Source organism: Cyprinodon variegatus, unplaced genomic scaffold, assembly GCF_000732505.1.
Source record: "Cyprinodon variegatus isolate N-32 unplaced genomic scaffold, C_variegatus-1.0 Scaffold297, whole genome shotgun sequence".
Taxonomy (NCBI): domain Eukaryota; kingdom Metazoa; phylum Chordata; class Actinopteri; order Cyprinodontiformes; family Cyprinodontidae; genus Cyprinodon; species Cyprinodon variegatus.
In genome coordinates, this window is record NW_015150750.1 from 765,704 (window position 1) to 779,295 (window position 13,592).

Sequence of the window (13,592 nt, forward strand, 5' to 3'; positions counted from 1 at the left end):
ATGCTATCTGAGTCAGTTATCAAGGTCTCCATGCTATCTGAGTCAGTTATCAAGCTTATCTGACTCAGCTTGGGCCACTTTGCAAAGAAGAATACCCTTTTAGCGCTCATCATATAGGATACCCTTTTGGTGTATGACATATATGTAAAAAAACACATTTGAGTTTATAATTCAAACACATTAAAGATTTTAGGGTAAATCTATGTCTTTTGAGTCTTATTGCTTATTCCACTCATAAAGATAACACAAGACTAAAACTGATTCATGTGAATGGAGCAAATTATCATTAACCACGACTCAGCTTCATCTCAGTTTTGTTGCAGCATCCCATGCTATTTTGATATGACCCAAGAAGCCAGTCTGCTCAGCTAATTAAGCCCCAAAGTTGCAATTGCAGCCAAAATTTCAAGTTTATAGAGGTCCCAAGGCTATTGGGGATGTTTTTTTCTCTTCGCCACATTCCAAATTTGGATGGGCAGGCCTAATTAGAGGTTCAACTTGGCTAGATGATGCTGACTACACCGCTGAGTTCTTATCCAGCCATACACTGCACCACAGGCCTGTCTTGGCATCTCAGCAGAATTAGCAGAGCACCATTTTAAATTCTGATGCACAGTAAAGCTTTGAAATATCTTATGACACTGGTAATGTCAGAGCTAAAAGTTTTGATAGTTCCTTTTAAGTGGTGCACTTTAATATAGTGGAAATTTCTCCATCCATTCTTGAATCTAATTCTTGAAATTAATGTTTAAAATTCCATAACAATGATATCTGCAGGTGTATTTTTATGTGAAAGATTAGCCTCTTGGGATGTTTTCTTCCACTTTCTTACACATAAAAAAAAGCCTGAAGCTGAGCCCATTAAATTGTTTCAAGTTGTGCTCAGGCCTCCTCTCAGTCCAGTAAGCTTTTATGAGGGTATATTTCACTGACTCACTGGCACAGCTGAGCAGGGAAATCCTTCTCTTCACGGTCTAGTTGGGATGACTGACTGATGCAAATACGCCGCTGTTAAGTCCAGACACTGACTCCATCGTCACACTGACCCCGTCAAAGAGAACGCAGGGAGCGGGCAGACAGAGAAAACATGTTCCAAGTCATTTGCTACATCCATTTATTTTTGTGACTTAACACGTTCAAACTGTTTCCTAACGCTGTTATGGCGTCCCGTCACGCATGGGTGGTCAAGAAAGAAGAGCTGTATTTCTGGCCATTTCCAATGGGCTCACAAGACACTTTCTGGCCAAGTGAGAAAGAAAGACATCAGCCTCAGATCATTTGTGGTGTATATTGTTTATTTCTTTTAAACCGCTGCTTTTTTTTTTTTTTCTTCAGGCTATTTCTTTCTTTAATGATACATAGGATCACTACCAGGTGCTCTAGAACATCACAAACATTCAGCTTTTGTCTTTTATATCTGGTAAACATTTTGATAATAACACTGTAATGTTAAGTACTACAAATAAGTTAGGAAGACATATGCTGTACAGGTCATCCTTATTGCTTTACATGATTTTACTTAGCTATTACATCTTATTTTACTTGGTAATAAATGCCCACAAACTCGACAAATCTTTTCTCAATATCTGTCATGAACAAAAGCCATATAACTTACAAATGCTTTATTTCTAAAAATGTGATGATTTTTCATTTATATAAATTAATTTAAACCAACTGCAGAATAAGTTGCCTGATTATATGTATTGAAAGTATGGTTCCCATAAAACATTATGCCAGTTAGTGCATCTGTTTGTGCTTGTTTTGGTTCTTTAAGAAAATTAATCATAGAGCTTAAAGTTTGATCTAATTCTGTTTTGACCGTTAGATAATCCTCTTTAGAAGGTGGAAACACATGTTTTATAGGTCCCAAATGTTTTAAGGGTGGCAGGTACAGGGGGTTTGAAAGAGTCAGGGCTACAGTACCTCAGGTCATTCAAATTATCAAGCAGAACCCTATAGGTTGATATGTGTCCTGCCTTCTCTGGGGGGAGACATCGGTCTTCTTTTAAGTTTGTCTTTTCAGGTCATAACTGGTCACATCTCTGATGTGTCTCATCTGGTTCTAAATAAAATCCACAGTATCATTTTGCCCTCCTAAGCTTCCAGGTGGATTTGATACAGCTGACCTGAGTATTTCTCTTTTATGAACCCCATAACATTACCCAGTGCTCTCCTCTTAAACTCTGATTCAGTTGTCCATCTTTTCCTATGCACATAAAAAGCAAGTTTTTCTTTCTTTAAACTGTGGGGACCCCAATGATCTGTGTTGGTTTCTTTCTCATTAAACAGCACATTTTGCATGCATGTGCAGTTGAAGTTAGATGTTGTTGTTGTTTTTTTCTTAGTGCCTGTATTGTTTGTAGAAGCAGTAGAGACCCAAATAGAAGTACAAAATATTAGCAAAAAGTTAGTTAAAACCTTTGGAACAATTTCAGTCTTTTAATTGACTTCCTTGACAAGACATTAAGTGATTTTACAGTACTTGATTATGCAGAGAAAAAGTTGATTATTGCAAAAATCTCATTTTTATACTTTGTTGAATCTTCTTTGATCCTTCTCTTTCTCTAGCATTGGATTTGTTATAAAAGTACACTCCCCCCTTGTTACTTACCTTAAGTAAGGGTCAACTTCTTTTTGAATTCTTGCTGTTTCTTATATTCAGTGTGGGCAAGATTAAAACATATCAGTAAGATCAAATTGCATCTAAACTTTTAGAGTATTATATATATGGTCCTTTGCATGTCTGGTGTGAAGTTAAATAAACATTTATTTAAAATGTTATTATTGAGCTATAATTTTTGTTCTATAAATTCAGATTGACAGCTTTTTACACATATATGACATGTTATAATTACTGCTTGGATGAAATGAGAAGCAAACAATACATATAATAGAATAGAATATTGGTATTTTCAGTTTTAAATTTGCAAACTTAAAATGCTTTTCACAATTCTATATTCATCATAGTCTATAGTAATAAGCCACAGTTTGTTGGTTTTGATTGGTTTTATTATGCAGAAAAGAAAATATGTACACATTGCTACATAAATCATGACAAAAGAAAAGAGCGCAGAAAATTAAAGCAGGTGTATCTTTAAGAATGTGCTTGTTCAATTCTATTGTTTTTTTCTCTCCAACAGAGAAGGTGTAATTGAAATTCACTCATTTTAATACAGGCTTTTAAAAATAAAACTCACCTTTCTTAGATCACAAGAATATAAATGTCTTTCAGTTTTATTGGTTGTCATGTGGCTTTCTCTGTCAGCTGTGTAAGGTTATGCTTCTACTGATGATTGTTTGTATTCCATGTGAGCGCTGTTGGCCTTACTGCTTGTTAACCTTTCCTAGTACAACCTGCATGTATTAATATCACTCAGTGGTAAAGGTCAATCAATGTGTGTGTGCGTGTGTGTGTGTGTGTGTGTGTGTACGTGAATGCATGTTTGTGTAATTGTTTGCCTCCTGGAATGCTTATGCAACTTAAACATGGGTAGACATAGGAGGCAATACAGTAAAGTGGTGAGTTTAAATTGAATTTGCTCTAAATAATTAATGTGGTGGGTATTATTACTTTGGGGGGATTTTTCACTATGGCTACCTAGGAAAAGTCTCACCTGGCATGATTTGCCTTTTAATATATTGTATTCCGTGACATGTGTCCTTGCTGTTGACTAAAAGTCCTTTGATGTGCTCTGTTGAAAAAAAAAAAATCATACATGTTCCTATTTTTAGAGTGAAATTATTTGTTAGATCGCAAATTAACTTGGATACAGATTTAATTTCTGCAGGGATAAATGATTGATTTTAGGCCAATGTGACCTTTGAAGATACCTCAATTGTAATGACTGTATGTTTGCTGTTGGCGCCCAGATCAGGATAGACATTCTTAAAACGGTCTAGCTGTTTCTGTGAAAAATGTAAGAATGTGTGTCCACAAAAAAACAAAACAGCAAAAGCAGATACAGTATAACAGCTTTATTACATGCTGGTGCAATGAAAAGATGTTTGGTAAACTGTAATTTGTCTAACCATCTCAACAAATCACAAGAAATGTTATCTAGTATATACCAGACTCCTATCAAACCCTGTGCTAAAGACCACAAATTAATAGGATTGTAGTATGGTGGTTAGTTCTATAATGCCACCGTAGGATAAAGTACAGATCTTTGGTGGACAGTCTTTTGTGTCATGTGTTTGATGTTTCATTCCTTTAACTCTAGCTATATGATACAGAGGCATGTTCAGTAATTGCCAAGTCTAAATTGGCAGTGTGCATGCATGATTACGGTTTCAACTGCTGGCTTCCAACTTTGGATTTCTTGGTATATTCCACCTTTCACTGGCTGTTGGTTGTTAGTAAATGTCAGACTGCATATTGATTTATTGTTATAGGTATGTATTAGGAAAACAAATATTAAACATTGCTATTAACCCTGCTATCTTTACTTGCTCAGCAAAATGTTTAGCTTCAGTGATTATAGTTAGGACATATAGACAATGTAGACTTTTCCAACTTCAGAGGAGGGGCAGTTTAGATTAAATAAATAAAATTAGATTAAACAATAGTGGTAAAATGGGGCTGCATTCAGTTGGAATTAAGCTTACTTATGAAGGGTATTGGGATTAATGTTATTGTAATGTTTTTCAGAGAAAAGAGTGCTTAATAAAAATAAAATAATACTCAGTAGTAGTTACCATTCAAAACAGCTGAATTGATATGTTTTTCAATATATAATAAAAGTAAGGAACCACATTTTTTTTTGTGATCGAGGGTTGCAAGCAACATGCAAATATCTGATTTTATTGTAAAGCCCACAGATCCTGTAAACTCAAAATTAAGACAGGCAAAGGTAAAACTTAAGTGAATTTCTCCACTGTGAGATCAATAAAGCTCATCTAACTTAGATTGGCAAAAATGTGACTAACACCCCTAATGAAATGGGACATATGTCTGTAAAAATGGCATCAAAGAGTGAGTTGGCACCCAAACTAGAGCTGGAGACCTAATGACGACACAACCTGCCCTGAACAACGACCTCCTAGTGTCTGGAGCTCTTCCATTATTTAATTTTTTAATGTCATTACACTGTCACAAGTACAGAACCACGAAATTAACTCTCTGAATTTAACCCCTCCCCTTGGGTTGTGTGGTCCCCGGGGAGCAGTGTGGGGTTAGCGGTCTTGCTAAGAAACCCAGAGTGGCAGTCTGTGGGTGTGGGGCTCGAACTTAGAACCTCAGGATACCAAGCTCTATGGCCTAACCACTAGGCTGCCACTCCCCTACTATTATTATGCAGTACTAATTTCGGTTCAATTCCGTTTATTTATAAAGCGCCAATTCATAACAATTGTCATTTCTAGGCACTTTACAGAGACAGTTCAAATTAAATTCATATAGTCAGATTGATTTAAAGTTGTCTATCTAAGGAAAACAAGCTGATTGCATTGACTCATTGACTCAAAGGCAATCCCTCACCAAGCATGCATGTAGTGACAGCTGAGAGGAAAAACATAATTTTAACTGGAGGAAACCTCCAGCAGAACCAGTGTACTCGGCTCAGTGTGAGCTCAGTGTGAGCGGCCATCTGCCGAGGCCGACAGGGGTTCAAGGAGACAGAAGCAGACATAGAAAAAGAAGCAGACATACAAAGGGCAACTGTCAAACAGTTCCACAGGCGGCCCCATCCAGGAAACACAGCCAGACACATCCTCCCATGTCAGAGGATGAAAGAGAGCACATACAGTTAGTCACATAGCTTATATATCTCTCCAGGATGGTGTCACAGCCAAACAGCAACAGACCAGATGAAGCTATTATGAGAAAAAGCAGAGAGAGTATAATGTTAGAGAGTGAACTTACAAATTCTACAGAAAAGGAGGATAGAGATAGAATGAAGCAGAATGATGAAAAAGGGTCCCTACGTCATCCAGCAGTCTAAGCCTATAGCAGCATAACTATAGAGATAGCTCAGTTTGCAGCTTTTCTATACTTGGTTGTTTTTGCTACTTGCAACATCTATCCTTAGCATAACATTTGTTTGTTAGGATCATTCCTGTATATGCAGTGGGTTTTGTCTTTGCAGTATACTTTCATTTGCTACTCTCTATGTCCTGTCATTGCAGCTTTCTTTGACCTCACATTGTTTTTGCTACTTGCAGCTTTTTTCCTTTGCATATGTTTTGTATGGCTGTTATAAATCTCAATTTGATTTTGTTGGTAGTATTATTGTTTTGTAAGTTTAACTTTTTAATTTTTCTGAACTAATTTGTCAGATTTCAAGACCTTTTGAAAGGACTGTGAAATGGTGTTTTTACACCACAATTTTCACTATTGTATGTTGCCTGATTAAATATGTTTCCAAAATGACCTTTTCCACTTGCACAATGCTGCAAAAATCCGGAGCATCAGGTCTGCTTGCTAAACAACAAACTTCAGGTTATGTTATGATCCAAAATGCAGCCACAATATTTTGCTTTAAAATACTAAAGTCATATTGTAATTCCTCTTTTTTAGTTTGTCTTCATCCCTTCTTGTCTTGTCTACATCAGAACATGTTCAAACATGGAACATGCTCAAAGCTGCAGCAATCTATGACAACAAGATAAACATAGATGACTGTGTCAGCCTACATCAACAAATGCATTAAGGATGTCAATATCACAAAGAACATCACCATCTAAGCCAACCAATGACCCTGGATGAACGGGGAGGTTTGGAAATCGCTAAAAGCACGGAACTCAGCTTTCAAGTCTGGTGATATAGAGGCTCTGAGAGCAGCGCATGACAAAGTAAACCATGCAATCAGATCAGTAAAGCAGAACCACAGCCAGAAAACCCAGGATCTCTTCCATGATGCCAGCAACACCAGGAGGATGTGGCAAGCATACAGGCGATCACAGACTACAACACCCCCTCCCCATCAGTGGTTGCAGCTGACGCTGACTTCCTGAATGGGCTAAAAAACTTCTTTGGAAGGTTTGAGGCACTAAACAGAACTCCAGCTGTGAAAGCCCTTCCACAACAGTCAATATACTTTGTTGAATCAAGGAGGAGAGAAGAGACTCTCCTCCTTGATACAGCTGATGTGTGGAAGACTCTGAGGAGAGTCAACCCAATAAAGACCCTAGGCCCCGACAACATACCTGGGCGGGTGCACAGTGAGTGTGCAGGTCAGCTGGCAGGTGACCTCCCAAACATTTTTAAGTTCTCGCTGGACCAATCCATAGTGCCAACATGCTTTAAGTCTGCCTCCATTATTCTGGTCCCAAAGAAGCCTCAGGTCATCTCATTTAATGACTACCGGCCTGTCACATTGACTTCCATCTTGATGAAGTGCTTCAAAAAGCTGGTTAGAGAACACATTGTCTCCAGTCTCCCCCCAACATTCGACCCGTCCCATTTTGCCTACTGATGGAACTCGTCCACTGAAGACGCCATCTCCTCTGCTCTTTACCTGAGCTTAGCACACCTAGAGGAGAACAGCATCTGATAGGAAAACTGGAGCAGCTGGTCTTCAATACACCCATCTGCAATTGGCTGCTAGACTTCTTCACAAACAGACCTCAGTTAGTTTGGGTCGGACAGAACACCTTTGATGTCATCACCCTAAGCACATGCTCACCTGAGGGCTTTGCATACACTAAGTTTATACAAAATGACAATAAAAGTTGTCTAAGAACTAAAGACCCCTGATCATGACGATGGTGCATCAAATATTTTAAATCCAAAAGTTTCCTTCACATTACCCTTTATTTTCAGGGGCAAGTTTAAGTGTGAACTACTAAGTACATAAAAGTGAAATAGTGCCATTAACAGTTTCCTTTCTTCGCTAAGCTTCCAGCGTGGGCTACTTTTAGGACAATGCCTTAAACACGGTGTGACCCTGAGCTGGGACATTCCATGATGTATTGATAACCTCATAGTTCATTTTTCTCCTTTCTGATATTGACAAACCCCATGTAAGTGAGCTGGAAAAGCTGTTCTTAAATCTGTTTTTGCCTTCTCTTTCCGTTTCCCTCTGCAGGTAACTCTGGTCTGGTGCTTTTGTCTGTTTGTATCTCTTTCCTGTCCTCTCAACCTCCTGCCGGTTGAAGTAGACGACCACTCTTCCTGAGTTTGCCTCTGCTGGAGGTCCCTTCCTGTAAAAAGGGAGTTCCGCCCTTTACTGTTGATACCATCCTGTGTTTGCTCAGGAAGGTAGAGTTGACAGCTTATTATATTTATGGGAACATAAAGCTTTTTTTTTTTATTAAAATGCATTTTATAAATATCAATATATTATATCTTACTATATTGATTGAATACATTTATAATTGGATTATTGGATTAAGCTACATTAAAATAGAAGGAATGTGACTTTTAATATACCGTAATTTCAACTGGCATAACATATCATTTCTTTTCAGCACCTTGAGATAAATTTTTTTTGTAAACTGGGGCTATTTAAACAAATTTAGGTCAATGCCAAAAGGCTTTTTTTTTCTCTAGTAAATCTGATTTTTTTTTATCCTCCAAATGACTTTCAGGTCCCTCCCTTATAGGGAACTTTGTAATTCTAAATCTGAGTCAATGACAGTCAAATAATTGTCTGCCCACCTATCTTTTATTTAACAGTAGTTAACATCTGCTTTCCCATTTTATTTGCATATCTTTGTAGTTATCTTTGTGCATTTTTTTTCAGGTTTTAAGTTTTTCAGGTTTAAAAGTTTAGTGCTAGACCTTGATTGTCCTTACTCAAATTATGTTATTATTGCTGTTATACATGGGATTGTTTGAGTTTCTTTTGCTGCCTGTTACCTCTTAGCATCACAAATCTTATTAAATTGACATTTCCTTTTGAATATTTACTTTTTAAGATGCCTACCATTTTCCTCTAGGAAAATATGCCAAATACATGATCACTGGTCATTAATTCAGTATGTGAGTAGAAAAACAGACATGAAATGTAAAACAGAAGGAATTTCTTGAAAATATGACAATTTTTACTCATTATCAATGTATATACAAGGACATGTAAAGGTAATTGTACATGTTAGTTGGCTCAGATCATTAGACCATCAGCCAAGGCACCAATAAATGTTTAGCTTTCTGATTGAAATTGACCTGTTTACCAGACTGCTCATTGTGCAGATCTGTGCCTTTGGAGAGTCGGGGCTTAGTAACATGCACACAAAGTTCAGCCTTCAATTAATTGCAACTCACAAAGACCCAATTTTAAGTCCCACTCCATGTTTAAAGAAAAAAGCTGACACAAGCCACTGCAGATGAACATTTCGTGTTTTTCCTCGGTGTGTGATTTCCTATCTGACTGAGGCATGATAACGGAGACATTGCTGTTACTCATTCCTTCAGATCCTCTGCCTCCATCTCTCCTAATCAGATTTCTCTGGTTGGGTTATTTATCATCGCCAGCTCTGTCTGTGAGTGATGCTTGCCTAATGGGTTTAGCATTCAAATCTGCCCGCTTGATGCGACAGAATCCCTACAAGGGTTGTCATTCCTGTGGCAGCAGCAGCTTCACAGTAGCGTGAATAAGAGGAAAATAACATGATGTAATTTGCATTTGTGTCATGTTTTTTTTTAAGAATTTGGTTTACTTTATATTGATTTTTATAGGTGCTCTAGTAAAATGAGGACATAGAGGTAACAGAACGGAAGACACGACTAAAAGAAAAGTGGAAAAAGAAATGAGGGAAAAATAAGATAATTAGAAAAGAAGGAAAATAATCAGGGAATTAAATAAAAAAGAATCAAACAAGAAAGAAAGAAAGAAAGAAAGACAAAGAATAAAGAAAGAAAGAAAATAAATTAACTGAGGGGAAAAGGATGAAATGAAGAATAAGGGAAAATAAGGTAAAAATACTAACATAAAAAGTGAAAAAAAACTGATGGAGAACATAACTAATCAAAGAAAGAGAAAATGAGGGAATGAAAAGATGAAGGAAATGGTGAAATTAGACAGAAGTTAAGAAGGAATGTAAAAAATGTGAAGAAGGAAGCAATAGCTGGAGCAATGATGTTGAAAAATTACAGAGAATAAAATGGAGCAGGAAAAGAATATTGAATAATATACTGACAAAGAAAAAATAAGTAAAGAAATAATGAAATAAAGGCAGAAGGAGAGTAGAGAAGGGACGAATGGAAGGAAATGAGAAAAAGGGAAAGAAAAGGAAAATAATGAAAGAGGGAAGGAAATAAAAAAGTTACAATCATGGCAAAAATGAGAATGCACTACCTATCCTCATATATATTTATATAGGGGTGGATCGGTAACATGCTATCTAGTTACATTTCAGTTCTACTTACTACAAAAGAAACTCCAGAAAGATGATTAGCTCAATCTCATAACCAAGACAATACTGTATGGTGTTGAATGACATCTATGGTTATGAGACTAATTATAAGTCATAAACCAACAGCTGGGAGAAACTCTGTCTTCCGCCTCTTTTCCTGGCTGCACCTGCGCTGCGTTGCAGCAATATATGGAATGGCTGTTGTCTAACAGGTCTGCATGTCTCTCTTTTTGCTATAATCTGCAGTAATGACAGAACTGCAAATTACAAGACAGCTGCTAGTCAGGCTTCACTTCTTTTTTTCTCCGCTATGATATGTGGTTAAGCGTCAGGTGTATCATTTTCAAATGTTCCATCTAGGACCATAAATTAACAGCGAGTGGAGATAATGATGCAGCCTGTGTGTGTGCACATGTTTGACTGTGGTACCCTTCTGTCTTTACGGCTTAGCCACTTGCTTTATTTAAATAGTTTATTTAAATAGTCCCCCATATGTGGATGAAAAACGTCACATCACCTACAAGAACAAGTACTGCATCACCTGATCAGATCAGACACAAGATCCTGATTGACTACAGTAGCAATACACCACAAAGCATTTTAATTTATTAAAAAATGGTTTAACCTGAATTTGTGCGGGTATAGATTTGCTTGACAAAACAATCGTTCTAGACATGTCTGGACTTGAACAAACAGTTATAAACTAGGTGATCAGGATTTATTGTCTCGCAAGTAAGAACAAAACTCTAACCGGTGTTACTAGTATGTCTTTACGAAAATATGTTGAACCTGATGTCTCTTTAAAGCTAACAAACTTGTTAATCAAGTTTTGAAAAACTTTTGAGGAAAAAATGGTATGACCACAAAAGTGTGTGTGGCAGAGAAAATAAATTGGCTAGTTTATGGTTTTCTCTCCTGTGAATACCATCTCTAAATAGCAATCACATCTTTTGAATTTTTTCAATCACTTCTTAGGATTTTTTTCAACTTCTGTCTCAACTAGATCTTAATTCAACTGAAAAATTCTAACAGTTGTCTCATATGTCTGATTACCCTACAGCACCTTCCCATCTAGAAATTAATTTCAATAAACACTTATTACAAGTAGGTTAATAGCTCCTTGAGTCTGCGCATCTTTTGGAGTTAGTAGCAGGTGGAAGTGCTTGTTTGGCGTGTCTACGCAGCACGTCCCAGCGTGACTTCTCATCTCCCACTTAGCTTTGTAATTACCTTTCCCCGCTATGACTGTTAATTGGAGTCGGGTAAAATCACTTGTGTGTACATGCAGAAGCATAGACTAACACAAGCTAAATCAAACTGCACGATAGACAGGAGAAAACTTGTACAGTAAATGTTTGTAACTAAATTGTAGCTCCAGAGTGAGACCGTGCCTCTGTAGTTATCTGTAGTGATCCCATTTGTAATTATTCAAGACTGTTATGTCCCAGAGACAGGGAAGTGACACCTAAACAAGCTGTTTTCTCAGGTGCGTTGCAATGATTATAGTGCAAGTGGTAAGTTTCACTTTTCATTCACATTTCATAACGAACAAAGAAATATCAAGTTTCCTGGTATTGCATCAGAGATGCACAGTTTTCTTTTAAGAAAGCACTGACCTGCTGGTACCGATTCAAACCATTCTGGTTTCACTTTAAAATCTGAAATATAAGAGAGACATAGGATTTGGGATACCACTGAATGTTTCCAACTTGTGAAAAAAGGCTCTGTCATTGGATCAATTTTATCTCAGTAACATCCTACATATTTGCCATCAGATGTCCTTACAAGCAGCACAAATTTACATACATTTAATGATTTTGTCCTTATATCACTTACTGTTTACTCATTTGGTCTCTATTATCAGAATATTGCCTTTGCAATCATCGTATTAACATAATTCTAAATATTCTAGATAAGAAAACAAACAGGTATCATGTCCAATGCTATAAAAACACAGTTTCCTCAGTTGGGAAAACATGATCTGATATTTAAACTTATGTCTTATCTAAAAAATAATGCATTATTTTTATTGTATCATCTCCTCTCATGTTTGTTAATATTCAATCATCTAACCATTGTAGAATCAAAGGTGCAAAAAAGGGGAGAGAGTATTATTCCCCTTGGACAAAGTGCATTTTGCCAACCTGCTTTTTCTGTTGAGCTCCACCCCAATGACCATTAGAAATATAAAAAAATATAATAAATTAATGATACAGCTAAAGAAATCGATTATTGATTACTAAACCTTACAACACTGACCTACAGTTAGACCTACTCCTACATTCTTACTAATGCATATGCTTATTTATTTATTTTTGTCTGAGGCTTGTCTGGTAGTTGGTGCATGTGTTTTTAATGTAAATAGATATTTTAAGTAATTTTGATGAAATATATTGTTATTTTTATATTGTTAACAAAAGTATGAAATTTTACTCTTTTTTCTTTCCAAATGTTTACATTTTTTTAACTATTTGTTTATGGACTTCAGATGAAAAATAGCCTTCTGGCTAATCCTGCTATATTGTCATTAATGTTTTTTATATGTATTGTCCTATTTAGAAATAAATGCCTAAGAAATTGAAAAAATATCCCCCTTAACCATTTTGTACATTTGTGTTGCTAGAGCTAGAGCTAATACATTGGTACTTTCATTTCATACCATTTTCAAAATTATAAGAAAGAACTATGCTGATAACTCAGAAATAACCAGGGAAATGTTGAAAACCTATTGATTTAATTATAAAAAAAAAGACAAAAAATGTTTGTGTTTTTCTTTTTCTTATTTGGTACAGCAGAATTAGCGCTCTGATTGAACCAAAAATAACCAAGTAACCTTCTTGTGTTCATAGAACCTATTTAACCATACTACTCTATAGTAGCCTATTGGGGGGTCATCACTTATCAAAATGGGCATAAAACGCCCCAGGCTACAGGTATTTGAGATTAACATTGTCATGTGCAATAAACACAGTGTCATGCGCCATTTTCGGACTACTTAGAGGTTTTGCTAAGAGCCACACAGGAAGAGGAAGCTTTTACGGTAACATCATGTGGTTCCATTTGCACTTTCATCGTGTCAATGCAGCAGGGAAAGCAGCCATGCATGCAATTAGAGGTGAGCTGGATAAATATGGCTTTCTGTTTGTTGAATTGAAAACAGGGTACCTGAAGAAACCACACCATTTTACAGCTTACTGCTATCACAATTTTTTTTTTTTTTGCAGCTTTGCTTGATGTGATTACTGTATCATACTGTATCATCAACTTTATTTAACTTAGAATACCATATAAAATACCAT

General features: G+C 36.5%; 1 long non-coding RNA gene across 1 annotated transcript in view; it reads left to right on the forward strand.

Moving 5' to 3' along the window:
• Nucleotides 1-13,592, forward strand: part of LOC107090497 — a 115,847-nt gene that overhangs the window by 27,467 nt on the left and 74,788 nt on the right. The window contains exon 2 of the long non-coding RNA XR_001481483.1: nucleotides 8,025-8,197. This is a non-coding gene — a long non-coding RNA (uncharacterized LOC107090497). The remainder of the gene's footprint in view (nucleotides 1-8,024; nucleotides 8,198-13,592) is intronic.